This window comes from Ambystoma mexicanum, chromosome 6p (assembly GCF_040938575.1).
Source record: "Ambystoma mexicanum isolate Mex_15411 chromosome 6p, UKY_AmexF1_1, whole genome shotgun sequence".
Lineage (NCBI taxonomy): Eukaryota > Metazoa > Chordata > Amphibia > Caudata > Ambystomatidae > Ambystoma > Ambystoma mexicanum.
Window position 1 is genome coordinate 1,422,949,684 of NC_090935.1, and position 14,140 is coordinate 1,422,963,823.

Here is a 14,140-nt window from a genome sequence, read left to right on the forward strand (position 1 = left end):
TACAACAAACAAGGATGTGACTTAGGTTCCCAATTGAGAAATTGCCCTACTATATTCAAATCGCCTAACATCTGGATACCCGCACTTGCTGAGTCGCTCTCCAACACCTTATTAGTAGCAGGCTCTACCTTCCTTATGGCCCAAAGGGAGATCCTCTTGTCATAAATAGTCAATACCTTACTCTTCTTATTCAACCCAATCCAAGCCTCCTGCATCGCCTTTTCCGGGTCTAAACCATGATTGCTGCAGTATGTATTCCCTGCAAGCAACAGAATCGCCGGCGTGGATCCTGCCCTTAACCACTACAGCCTCACATGCAGCATCTCTGGATGGTTCGCATTCCAAAATGTTGCATGGTACAATTGCGCCATCAAATAATAAAATTCAAAGTCCAGGGCAGATAGGCCTCTAGTCCCATATGGCCTAGCCAGTCGATCTCAGCCCATCCAAATCTGACCTCCCAACCATACAAATGAGGAGCACAAACCCACCAGTTCAAAGAAGAACCCGCACCCTGGAAACAACAGGATGTTATGAAAATAGTAAAGTAGTTTAGGTAGAATGGTCATCTTAATCAATACTAGACATCCGGCCATAGACATAGGGATACCACTCCACTTAAAAAGTTTAACTCGCAACACACCGAAGTATCTGCCATAGTTCAGGTCAAAGGTCTCTGAAACCGTATGTGCCGCCCTAATGCCCAAGTAACAGAAATCGCTTGCAGCCCATTTCAATCTCAGTGTATTAACCATATCCCGAGTGCCATTTGATAGTGGAAAAATTACCGACTTATTATTATTGAGGATAAAACACGAATATATGCCAAAATGTTGTACAGCTGCAAGCACTGATGCCAGGTGAGTCACAGCATGTCATAGGTACAATAAAATATTAGCGTATAACGCCATAACTTCTTATTTCCCCCACAGAAGTATACCAGCCCCCTGAAATTTACCCCGGATGAAATCCGCCAAAGGCTCAATAACCAAAGCAAACAAAATGGGGGAGAGGGGACAGCCCTGTCTGGTCCCCCAACCTAATCCAAAGGTCGGTGACATCCGACCATTCTTGCACAAGCTAACGGTTGTGTATATAACAACAGATCCACGAAATTAAATGAGGACCGAACCCATAATTCTCAAGAAAACGGAAGAAAAAAGGTCAAGCAACAGTATCAAACGCTTTCTTCATATTGCGCGAAACAGCCACCGCTGGACTATCCCTTGGGACCTGTGCCAGAACACCATAGAAACGTCTAATATTGGAAGCTGTCGACCGGCCTCGTATAAATCCGGATTGATTAGCGTGCACCATATATGGCATCCGAGGGAACAAACGCATTCCTATAATTTTGGCATATATCTTGGCATCAGTATTGATGAGCGATAAGGGTCTATAAGACCTACACTCACTTGCAATCTTATCCAACTTCAGTAGAAGAATAATGATCGCTTTGCGTAACATCTCTGGTAATATCCCCTCCTCTAGAGCCTTTGTCCATACCTGCAATAATCGAGGAGCCAGCTCATCACAAAATACCTTATAAAATTCTGTACCAAAGCCATCTGACCCTGGAGATTCCTCACCCGAAAGCTCTCTAATCGCTAGCTTGATCTGTAAATCGGGCTTCAAGCGCCTTCCTAGACTGCTCTGACAGTAAAGTCGTCTGTATCCAATCCAAGTATTTATCTGTCATTGGGGAGGTTTCAGTAGTCTTAGCCGTATATAGAGCGGAGTAAAAATGATAAAACACAGTATCAATATCCCCATCTGCATGTGCCACCATACCATTCAATCGTCCGATGCACGGAATGTGTTTATTCCCCAATACAGTCCATATTGTCCAAGCAAGCAGTCTACCCGTCCTATAGGCTTCCCTGTACCGCCTCGCCATGGCAGGTTTATCTGAATACAGTATTTCTCTATCTGTGGCTTTGTGGAATGCATCCAGCCTAGTCCTAATATCATGCTGCAAAGTTAGGACACTGAGCATATTGGACCTGTAATGCAGAGAGCTCAGTTTCAAGAACTTGCACCTCAGTTCTTATCGCCTTTAACACCCCAAACTCAGTGGAGATCACAATCCCATGCATATATGCCTTAAAAGCTTGCCATAAGACTGCACCAGATCTGACCGATCCATTGTTTAACTCATATGTGGCAATATTCTCTTGCTGGGTAGTAACACACACTGGATCCTGCAATGCAGCAGGCTTAAAGCGCGCACCCCATCCTCTTTAGTTAAAAGGGGAATCGGGGAGTGATTTGAATACGTACGAGGGAATATGAAACATCCTTCCACCATGGGCAATAGCGCACTGGATATCAACCACACATCAATTCTTGAATGCATATTGTGTACAGTGGAATAATATGTATATTCCCTCCCCGCCCCATATCTAACATGTCCATTTCACCCATAAGAGCCAAAATAGCCTGTGAGGCTCTAGTAGGACACCTAGGCGCATCGGAGTTGCGATCCAAGGTTGTGCTTAATATAGTGTTCGTGTCTTCCCCCACCGATCAATAAGGCCATTGGATACTGGGCACACAATTGAAATATTTTATTTATTTATTTGTATTTTTAAAGCGCTCACACAGCCCGGGGGCATCAAGGCGCTGTTACAGATTTTTGTTGTTGTTGTCTTAGTTGCATATTTATAACGCGCTTAAATACCCAGAGGTTTCTAAGCGCGGACCCGGGGATCAAACCTGTGTTGCTTTGTGTCGTCTTGCTTCCAAGGCGAGCACGCTGCCACTGAGCTATCCTCAGAAAATTCAGGATCATCCATGTTAGGTCCTTACACATTCGCCAAGAGCACCTCCCACCCATATGTACCATGCGCCAATACATATCGTCCTCCCTCATCAATTTTCGTACCCAGATGCACAAACTGCGTATCTCGGTGTATTAAAGTCATGACCCCCTGGCCTTCGTCGAATAGGATGTATAATATCTATTCCTCCCCCACCCTTGTGCAAATAGTTCTGCCTGCTTAGCCATCATATGCGTCTCTTGCAGTAAGAGTAAGACAGCATTAGCACTTTTGCTTTCACAAGCGCCATTACCTTGAGCTTTTTTATTGGATTTCCCAAACCCCAGACATTCCAACTGAGCAATTTAACTGCAGAATTCAACCGTCCGTTTCTTGCAAACCATGCCTAAGTTCCTTTTGTAATTTTTAACCCACAGTTAAACACTCCCATCTCCCAACCCTCCCTCACGTGCCCCCAAACATCGGCCATGTTCACCCTCCAGACGCGACCCTCCCGGCCCGTTAGAACTACAACCATTTGCACCTGCAGAGGTGACAACTGTTTCCGCGCAGAGTGAGCCTATAACATAGACTAAACCACTTCCCCACTGGCAACATCCTGCACAATACCCTCTACTCCTCCACATAAGTATCGCTGACCGCATCAATCAGCTCCAGGAATCATTTCAAAGGACCACCAGACTTAGACAAAGGCATCGGGATATGTGTCTCAATAAAAGAGATTGCCTGCTCAGAAACAGTGAAAAAGAAGGATTTGTTGTTATGCCGTAGTTTAGGACTGGCAGGGAACAACATAGCATACGGTGTGCTTTGATCTCTAAGCAGTTTCTTCACCCCCATGAAGGAAAGGCGCTCCTGCTGCACCGCCACAGTGTAATCCGGGAACATGCAAACCACGCTAGAACCCAGCTGCAGTTCCTGCTTATCCCCGGTAGTTCAGAACGTGTGCTATAATCGGACAGGGATAATCGCCACGTTTAGGTTTTGCAGCCAACGCCCTATGTGCATGTTCCACTGTGAAGTGCGGGGACCATCCAGGGTTATCCAGTAGCTCACGCATCAGGTTCTCCACTGGCACTTCCATATTACCACTGAGGGCATCCTCTGGCACCCCCACAATACGAATATTATTTCTTCTGGATCTAGACTCCAAGTCCTCACACTTTGCTTTCACTTGCTTCATCTCTCGGGTAAGAGCAGAAAACGCAGTCTGCAGCTCTCCAACATTATCCTCCGTATTGCTCATCATACTTTCAGCTTCAGTAATACGCTGTGTCTCTTTCTCAAGCTGCGCTCGCATGGACGACACGGTTTCAGTGATGCCATCTTACTTAACATTTACTGAAGCAAAACCTTGCTGTATCACTTCCATCATACCTTGTAAATCGATCAGATTACCCATGCCCAAGCTCACCGCCTGCTCTCCAGTCTGCACATCGCTGCCAGAGAGTGAGGACACTTTAGAAGTGGGTTTGGTAAACGTATCCATGACGCCACCTTTCTTAGAACCAGAACCTTTGGTCATTGCAGCCTTTTAATCACTTCTCCTTATTGTTACTCTATCAGAGCAGCCTAGAGAGAATCATTCATGCAGCACCATACTCGGAACGCAAATCTGTGTGCAGGAGTATATGTGGCTGCCAATCCTGTCCATTCATATACACTGTTAAGACAACCACCCAGCGAGGCACCTGTAACAGGCATGGACACTTAAAGAAAAAAAGAAGAAACCAATCCTTCCTCAACAATGCACAGCTTCACAACACGGGCAGCAAGCACCGTGCAACGGCAGTAATTGTCAAATCCTTCAGTTATGCCCCAGCACCGTATCAGCACTCTGGTGCTTCAACACGCTTAAGTTAACCAGACCACGATAACATATAAGGAGCAACGCAGGGCCAGACCACTCGTCTGCTGAAGTCAAGCTCTCTGCTGGTATTGAGCGTGCCGCTCTCCCGCTATGCAGCTCCACCCGCAGAGTCCCCGGCAGTGGTCTCTGCCCACACCTCTCCTCACCACCAGATACTCCCTGGCCGGTACTGCCAACGCTCACTTCTCATCGGACTACACGCAATCAAAGCACATCGCCCCTTGTTCTGGGGCCCCGCAGTACATCGATGAGCCGTCTCACACCAGGATGCAGCAATGCTGTTCCAGCACTCGCTAGTGGTCCCACGGCAGTGCTGCGCAGACAGCGCCTCTCCTCAATAACAGCAAAGTCCTGATCCGAATTTCGGATCGATTTTAATCCAGTGGTTCCTGGTGCCTTCACGAGACTAGTGTCACAAAAAGATCCCTATAAGATGTCGCCAGGCAGCAAAAAACAAGGATTACGTGGCTACTCTGTACAGAGTTTCGAGCTAGTCGGGCATCTTGGCTGTCTGCTCGACAACACCCCCACATTAGAGTTTTAAAGCCTGTGTAGCCTGTTTGATTGGAAAGTGGAGGGACTTTATCCTCCAGCGATACCCAATTTTCCATTTAGTCAAATTTGCACCTTAGCTCAGCTAATTCCTATTTACTTTCTGCCACTGCGCTCGTCCTGTCCTGTCAGAATGCTGTTCGCTCTAATTTCAAAAGCTTGTTCAGTTAATCTTTTAGCCCCCCTCCAGAGTGTGCACCAGGACCTCTTTGGTAAGATTCATTGACTCTGTGGGATTTCCAATGTCTTGAGAATCATCTACCATGTTGTAATTCACTAATTTCAAATTCCCAGTTTGTGGGGTCCTAGATGACTCTTAAGGCTTTCAGACAAGTATCTTTCATTTTTCTTTCAGCTCTCTTCATACCATTAATGTAGATCAAAATTATCCGAAGCTATGAAAGTGTGAAAGTGCACCTTGTAACACTCCAGCGCCATCACATAGCATAATGCTAAGCACAGTCTGCTCGAGTGCCCGTGTGACACTCCAATAATGGACTGGCACCTACGGCTGAGTACAATCAGTGAGCTCACCACCTTTGTGCATTCGATCAAATGTCCACCTTCTCTTCACCTCTAAAATGATTGTGCAGCTTTGCCTCGAATAGTCTAAAAACAAAAAAAATTATCCTAAGGCTGAGCTTTAACAGCCCAGACTTCAAACCTGCCAGGGAAATTATGCACCAATGGGTTCACCTCATTGGCTTTGTCGGACTGCTCCACGGGATCCTCCTCTTGCCTGCCCTGTCTGTGGGATGAAAACATGTGACTCACCACGTGCACTCTTCGATCGATGGGGAAAGCCACCTGTAGGTTTTCTCCAGTCCTTGGAGTAATAGCACCGAGAATAAAATGGCACCATCATCTTTTCCTACTTGCTGGCACCTAATGGTGTCTGCTTTCTCACCCCACATCTGCTAAATTACCCTTTGTGTCCACTTGATCACTTCCACGTTCATGTTGCAGCTTGCACTCAAACTCCACTTGAGAACTCTCCTTGGAGGGGGGAACCTGGATTCCCTGATCCTTCACGGTTCATGTTCACTGCTGACCTCTGAAGCATTTCTTTGCTTGTCTTAGTACCTCTGGTCTCCGAGGATTCCTGATCCCTAAGCAGACTGCCCTGTGTGCTTTTACTGCTTCAGGAGGTCATAGTTTTAGAAGAAAGATTATATATGGATTAGCAAATGTTATTGTGTCACCAAAACGAAATTCAGAGAAGGGAAACTCCCCATCCTGAGACGGGGGAACAAACCATGAACTCGGCACTAAAAAGCAACCCCGCCTTGGCGCATGCCCAGAGCGGGCATGTAATCAGCGGGAAGCTATGCACTTGAAGCACTATATAAAGACCTAGATGCTGGGAGCTTAAAGAAAAAACGGATCCCTGCGCTGATCTGGTTCCGAAATCTATAGTGCCTCCTGCTGCCAAGTCCAGGGTTCCTACGGGACAATGCTCCACAAGTCCTGTATATTGAGGTCTGAGGAAAGGCTGCAGACCCTGTTAGTGTTGGCGCTGGGTTTCAAAGGTTTTCACTAATTGCAGTAGTGCGTCTATCGTAAGCAAATGATGAGTCCGGAAACTCGGTTGTACGTGTTGGCTTTTCTGCATGTGAATGGCCCCCCTAGTGCTCTCAAGACTGTGGCAATCACTTGCCCATTAAAATCAAAACTACATGTACAACCGAATTTCCAGACTCAACATTTGCCTAGGATAGACACACTACTGCAATTAGTGAAAACCTTTGAAACCCAGCGCAATGACAAGAGTAGAAGGAGGTTTTGTGGTGAAGGGAAGGCGAGTAGTGGTTTTAAAGAGGAAGAGGATTGTTGGAGCAGAGAAGGAGGGTTGCTAAGCTGGCTGCAAGAACTGGAGTGAACGACCAGATTGTTAGGACGACTGCTGGGTTGGCTGTTAGAACTTGAGTGGAAGAATGGATTGCAAGACCCAGAAATGAGGCAACCATTACTGGGCAGATTGTATATAGAAACTCAGGTTAATGAATGACGAAGACACTGACGTGCATAGCTGTGTGTTACCATGAACCAAAAATTTCACCATGAAGTTCAGACTCAAATGGTTATTTAATAGTGCCATGCAAATTCAAAGAAGATTTTAGCAGTATTTGCACATCTCAATAGGCGCTGTGAAATATACAGGCAAAACAGCCAACACATGTTAAAACCCTGTGTCTGTGTTTTTCAAGGCTAAAGGATTAATACTGTTAAATAACTAGCATCCTTCTGTGCAAATAATTCTTCAGCAAGCCTGTTTCTCCAACAGAATTTCTTTGCTAACCATTGGAGGGCGCCTGCATTAAAATACAGTGCAACTTGGATCTACATTTAGACACATATTCTGAAGACCCATTCAAACTGTCGTCCTGGCCAATCCGGTGCAAGGCCATGTAAGGCCCGTGCTATTAAGACTTTCAGCATTCACAGCGCCTATTGAGTTGTGCAATCACTGCTAAAATCTTGTTTGAATTCACATGACAATATTAAATAACCGCTTGAGTCTGAACTTCTAGATGAAATTGTTGGTTCATTGTACCACACAGCAATGCGCATCAGTGTCTTCGGTCATTCGTTCTACTGTGGTTCACTTTATTGATGTTGTTAAGGCATCCAATATCCCTACCTAGACAAACGCTGCACACTCTTAATTTTCAGATATTAAACACAGCTACCCAGAGCAGTTGATTCAAAGTTCTAATGCCCATGTTTTGCCCTGTATATAGAAACGTATTATAATAACACCTGGAGATCTGCCGAGGAGACTGAAAGCTGAAGGAGGGGGATTGAAGCAGAGACCAAAAGCCAAGTGAATGGAGACCTGGATGCAGCACTAGTCAAGAAAAGGCCAGAGGAAGCCAAGTTGGAGGCCGTTGATGAGGTAAAGTCACGGATGGTAAGGAAAATGTTCTGGCCTAAGGGAAGACCGAGCCAGAAAGGGCTGAGGCCCCGAAAAGGGAAAGAAAGGGTGGAGACCCTGAACAGAGAGAATAGCGTTCAGTGGCCAAAGGTGGCAGAGAATGGAAGGTTAGTGACCCCGGGTTAGGAGACAGAAAAGGTGAGGAGAAGGCAGAGGGGAAGTAAGTGAAAGGGTTCCCTGGGGACTAACACAGGAAATAACAACATACAGTGGCCTTGTGAAGTGTTGGAGAACACTACTACAAACCCCAACCGTCCTGGCACCTTGTTGCATCCTTTATCCTTTATTGCAACCTGTGACAGTAGGATTGTCAAAGTTCTCCATCTTTCAAAATTCCAATCAGTCTTCTGTAATGTTGAAATGCTGGTCCAACCGCAGTTGCCCATTAAAATGCATTGGACTGAAATCCGATATTGGATGGGCCACTGCACGAAAAGGCCTCTTTTGGCCTATAGAGTGAGTGTGACTTTCTGACCCATGCAACAGTATGCGTGGGAGTATTTGTAATACTGGGAAAAGTGGCATTAGCTCAGCAAGTAAATTACTTGCCACAGTGTGTTGGCAGTAAGTAGTTTATTCAGGAGGTGTCAATTAAACAAAAACCTTTTTGCGCATGCAATTGTGCTGTTGTTTACTTGAAGAGTTCATGCACCGCATCTTTTTTTCAAATCACTGCATAGTCTGACGAAGTGGTTGTGCTAAAATACTGTGATAGAACAGTGGAAATAATGTAAAGCTTCTTTCCTCTTTGTGCAGACCTCATCCCTCTACTCTTTTTTTAGCTGCAAGACCAGAGTACCACATTCACAGTTTTAGCCCTAGGGATCAAACCTGCCAACTTGATTTTAAAGCTCAATGTGTCGTCTCCTCACTCGTCCCATACCCACCAAAGCCAATTGAGAATGAAATTGCCTCATATCCTCCAAATGCAGATGTCTGCATGGATATGCTAGAAAGTGTGGTCTGGAAACTAGATTTCGCTTTATTTCGATAGTTTTGGTTAAAAGAAAAAAAAGCATTTCTTCTGTTTTCCCCCCAGAAAGTACTTGAATTGTGCTATGCAAGTAATATATACAATGTATTTGCCCTTGGTGGACCCTACTTTTTTATTCCTAAATATAAAGCCACACACTTCTATAGACCGAGTTTTAGTTGCAGTTAAACATGCTGTGCTGTATTATTTCCATGCATCTATCTGGTATATTTGACAGTTATCAAATATAAAATAGCATGTTGTATCTTTGGACCATATTTAATACATTTAGGCCACAGGGTGGTAAGTAGATTTTTCTGCAGCACAACAAGTGCATTTGTCTAACATCTTGTCCCTTGTATAAGTAGCTATTTTTTTAATGTACACCCCCCTCACTTATACAAACGTAACTCTGAATGTGATTCTGCAGCATCCTGCACAGGCAGAATCATAATAATGCACAATCGTACAAATTATCAACTGGCCTCCAAAAAGCAGAGGGTACTGGGAGAATGAGTAGGGCATGGTAGTGGGGACCGGAGTGGTGAGGGTATACGCGGCAAAAGTGGCTATGAAGGCGGGGCTCATTTAAAAATAATAAAACCGCAAAAGTCTGGATTCTGCCCATCGGCGTCTCTGAATCGTACAATCTGGCAGCTATTGAGTTGCTTAATTTTCATAGTCGCAGAGGACATTGACAGGGTCGTATATATGGGGTACATTCAAGCTGAGTGCCCAGGGTGTATAGACTACAGAGAGCTGTAAACCGAGGAAAGGCTCACAGGTTCTTGGATTTTTGTAACATGTCGGATATTGAATAAGATTGGTATAATAACAGGCATCTGGCGGGGCACTTCTGGCTACGTTGGTTTACCAAGAACTGTCCACTTCAGAGAATGAATAAATAAATAGAAGCTGTCGCAGTTGTATTAGAATCATGTGATTTGACTAAACTCTGACAATAATGTGGCAATCGGATACATTTATTGAAGCAATTCTCTACAAAAATATTGCATCTCTGTGGTAAATGATTTATAGCTGAAAAGACCATGGCTAAAATATTCATGCATGCCCACAAATTATAGTGCAAAGGCTTACAACAGTGGAGCAAAGATGATATATACTTGGTGAGAGGCATTTCTTTTTTAGATTTAGGTTGGAATATATTATTTTTTCTTTAAGAGGTATTTTATCTTGGGAACTTCGGTAATTCTTATGTCAAGCTTTACTGCAAGGATATCTCCTTAGTGAGAGGAAATGTTTTTTGTGGCTTGGGTTAATGGGATATCTTTTTTTTCTCTAGAGACATTTTTACACAAATGACCTTTTGTATTTCATATGTTTTAAATGTATAAGAACTATTTACTCATTTATTTATTGTGCATTTGTTAGGCGCTTATACAACAAGTAAATTGTGCTTCAAAGCACCTACAGGCCAACAGGGAGGAAACGTGATAGAAAACAATGAATACACTGGAGGATAAAGACGAATTTACTAGGCCTTGTGAGCATTCCGAGCGTGCAAATGCAGAGAGAGAAGGGAAGAGGGAGAGGGCAGTAAGTTCTGAAGTGCCCGCTCTCATGAATGAGCAGCAGATGTAAGTGTCCAGTGGAGGAAGTGATTGGGAACTTTCATCTTTCATCTGTAATAAATAAATGGGTAAGTGCAGGCCTACAGTGGCGAAGGCCAGTAAGTGCCAGGGCAAGTGATGTGTGTGGGAAGAGGCAGAAGACGATTAGGTGTGGGAGGCCAGGGCCCTGAAGGACACATAAGGGCCCTGGTCCTCAATCACAGCGGCTGTGAGATTAGCAGAGGAGGTGAAAAGGAAAGTATTGAGGAGCTTCTGGAATTTGAGGAGGTCCGGCTTAAGACGAAGAGGAAAGGGGAGGCTGTTCCATAAGAGGGAGCCAGCTGAAGAAAAAGATCAGCCACTAGCCCTCTGTTTAGCAAAATGCTTGACAGCAGAGAGTTGGTAACAGAGGAATGTAGAGGTCTAGAGGGATAGTATTGTGTAAGAGCAAGTTGCGGATAGTGTGGTCACTTGTCGCAGACAGCCTTATGGATGATGCAGAGGGATTTGAACTTGATCCTTGCAACAATCGGGAGCCAGTGAAGAGTTTTTGGGGCAAGAGAGATGCAGTCCCTGGGCTTGAGGCCAAGGATAAGTCTTGCTGCCCTTTTCTGGATTAACTGGAGGGTTCGTAGGGAGCAAGAGGATAGATTCAAGAGAAGGCTATTGCAGTATTCTAGCCTAGAGAGCATCAGAGTTCTGGTAACATTGAGTTTCTGGGGGAAAGTAAGAAGAGGGAGAATTCCTTTGAGAAGGAAGAGTTGAAAGTTGGACTTCTTGGCAATGTCCTGAATGTGATGGAGGAAGGAGAGAAAGAAAGAGAGGAGTCAAACAAGATTCCAAGGTTTGTGGCTTCAGATGAAGGAGAAGGGCGAGAGCCCACAGAGGATGGCCAGAGCGAGGGGAAGAAAGAGGGAGCAGGGGTCCCAATAGGGAGGATCTCAGTCTTGCTGGCATTGAGGCAGAGATCGTTGGAAGTGCACCAGGATTGGGTGGCAGATAGGCAGTCCAGGATGATGGAAGAAGCAAGGGGGTCTGCAGGAAGTTTGAAGAAGAGTTGTGCGTCATCTTCGTAGCACTGGAAGTTGGGGAAGCAGGAGAAAATGAGGAGTGCCAGCAGATCAAGGTAAGTGTTAAAGAGCCAGGGGGAGAGGTTGGAGCCCTGGGGGACACCACAGGTGGAGAAAAAGGAAGGTGAGGAGAAGGTGCCCAGAATAATCTGGGATGGACAGTCAGTTAGGAAGGCGGTCAGCCAGTCCAGTGCCTGCTCCGAGATACCCACAGTATCATGGAGCCGTTTTATGAGGATGGAGTGGTTGACCGTGTCAAATGCAGAGGCGAGATAGAGTAGAATGAGGACAACTGGAGAGTTATAGTCCAGAGATGCGAGCAGTTCTTCACGGGTGTTCAGAAGAGCATTTCGTGCCTCTGGATGCTCTGAATCCAGATTGATGGTCGTGGAGACCGCCAATAAGTTGTGGGATAAGTTGGGGGAAGGCCAGCTTCTCCAGGAGTTTCCAGAGGAAGGGGGTGATATAAATAGGGCAGTAGTTGGCTGGACAAGTAGTGTCTGCTTAAGGTTTTTTTTAAGTGGGGGCGCACAAGGGAGTGCATGAGGGAGGAGGTGAAAAATCCAGGAGCAAAATAGTGGTTGCAGAAATCAGAAAGAGCAGGGGCAAGAGATCCAATCTTGTCCTTTATGTTCTGGAGGAGCACTAGGAAATCTGTTTAGAGGAGACCTTCATAGAGCGGACCACTCTGGTGACCTCGTCAGGTGTGACAGGGGAGAATGAGGAGAAAGAGGAAGGAGGGTGGGAGGCCATAGGAGGCAAGGGAGTGGAGCAGGGGTTGGGGGAGAGGGTAGCAAGGGTGCTCAGGATGTCCAGAGTTTGTGGTGAAGTGTGTGGCCAGTGCATTGCTGAGGGCCTGTGATGGAAGAGGGGAGGAGGAGACTGCGAAAGCGTTGGCTGGTTCCCTGCAGATTTTAAAGAGTTCAGCCATGTTGTTAGATGCACCAGATACCCGTTCTTGGATGTGGGTCCTTTTCTTGGCACGGATGGAGAGTCTGCATTGCCTTTGGAGCAGACTGCAGGCCAGTTTGTCCGAGGGTGAGCCTGCCACTTCCGTTCCGCAGCTCTTGCACTTGCATTTCAGGGCTGCAAGTTCGGAGTCGGACCAGGTATTGCGCTTGGAGGCAGGTTTCAGGCGGATCCACATGACTGGGGCAAGAATGTCCAGGGTGTTAGTAATGGCTAGATGGAGGTTGGCGAGAGCAGAGTCAGAGGTAGTCAGGGGTGGGGGATGAAGGTGGATGTTAAGGCGGCAGCTGACACTCGTTTCATCGGACGGATGTTCGTGAACGAGGTTGGCAGGGATGGAGGAGGTACAGTTAGAGGGCCGAGGGGACCCAGGTAAGAGGAGAGAAGAGTGTGGTCTGGCCAAGAGAGAGGTGTGATCGGGGTGGGGGGTGGGGTGGAGATCAGAGTGGATGAGTGTCAAGTGTGTGTCCTGCTGAGTGGGTTGGACCAGAAGGGAGACTGGAGAGGGAGAGCGAGGTGCAGAGGTCAAGGAAGATAGTGGATGCTGTGACAGAGGAGTCCAAATGGATGTTGAAGTCACCCAAGAAAAGGAGTTTAGTGGTCATAGAGAGGTGAGAGGAGCAGAAAACAGCCCATTCAGAGAGGAATCTGGTGGTAGTGCCAGGGGGTCTGTAAATAGTGACAATGGTCAGAGAGGAGGAGGGAGAGATGACCAATTTGCAAACCAGGCTCTCAAAGGAAGCGCAAGGCGGGGTGGCTATGAGGGAGGAAGGAACCCACTCGGGGAAGATTAAGGCAACCCCACCGCCAGCACGGTTAGGTCGGGGCTTGGAAATTATCTGGTAGCCATCAGGGAAAAGGGAGTCAAATGCAGTGACTGGGCTGGCATTGAACCATGTCTCGGTAAGAACAAGAATGTCAAGGTCAATGTCTTCAAGAAGGCAGCAGATGTCAGCGGAGTGTTTTTTGACTGAGCGGGCGTTAAGTGTGGCCAGGTGAAAGAGGTCTCTGCCTTTTAAGGTTTTCCGAGGAGGAGTACAAGGGCATGGTACACCAGTCCGAGGGGGAGGGACTGAGCGAGTGGTTGGGGGAGAGACAGGTGAGGGAAGGAAGTTAATGAGGGATAGCAGGCGCTGTCAAAGAGAAGGTTTGGTTGCGTACCCTGAACCAAGCTAGTGCCAGTGTGGTAGACATTAATGATACAACATGATGATGAGAAGCCCACCAAGAGGACTTCCCACTTGGTGCCACCATTAATGGGAGAGGATGTGAAAGGGGAGAGAGTAGAGATGAGTCCATAGATCTGGGGAGGGGACAGAGAAGAATATATCGGTGAAGACCTGTCTGTAAATTGCGCTGACATAGGTGTCTGTGATGGTTAGGCCAGGGTTAGCGCTCAGGATTTTTTTTTGTGCTTTTT

At 46.3% G+C, this 14,140-nt stretch overlaps 1 protein-coding gene across 8 annotated transcripts in view; it reads left to right on the forward strand.

Annotated features, from left to right (window-relative positions):
* TMEM150C (transmembrane protein 150C) overlaps window positions 1-14,140 on the forward strand; it is a 576,836-nt gene that overhangs the window by 22,464 nt on the left and 540,232 nt on the right. For 5 of the 8 annotated variants that reach the window (XM_069626139.1, XM_069626142.1, XM_069626140.1 and 2 more), the window contains one exon: window positions 7,944-8,098. The exons of 2 other annotated variants lie outside the window; for them this stretch is intronic. The gene's annotated coding sequence lies outside the window, so the exon portion shown is untranslated. Of the gene's footprint in view, window positions 1-7,943; window positions 8,114-14,140 lie in introns of all 8 variants that reach the window. One more of the 8 variants, XM_069626143.1, reaches the window with a different exon arrangement.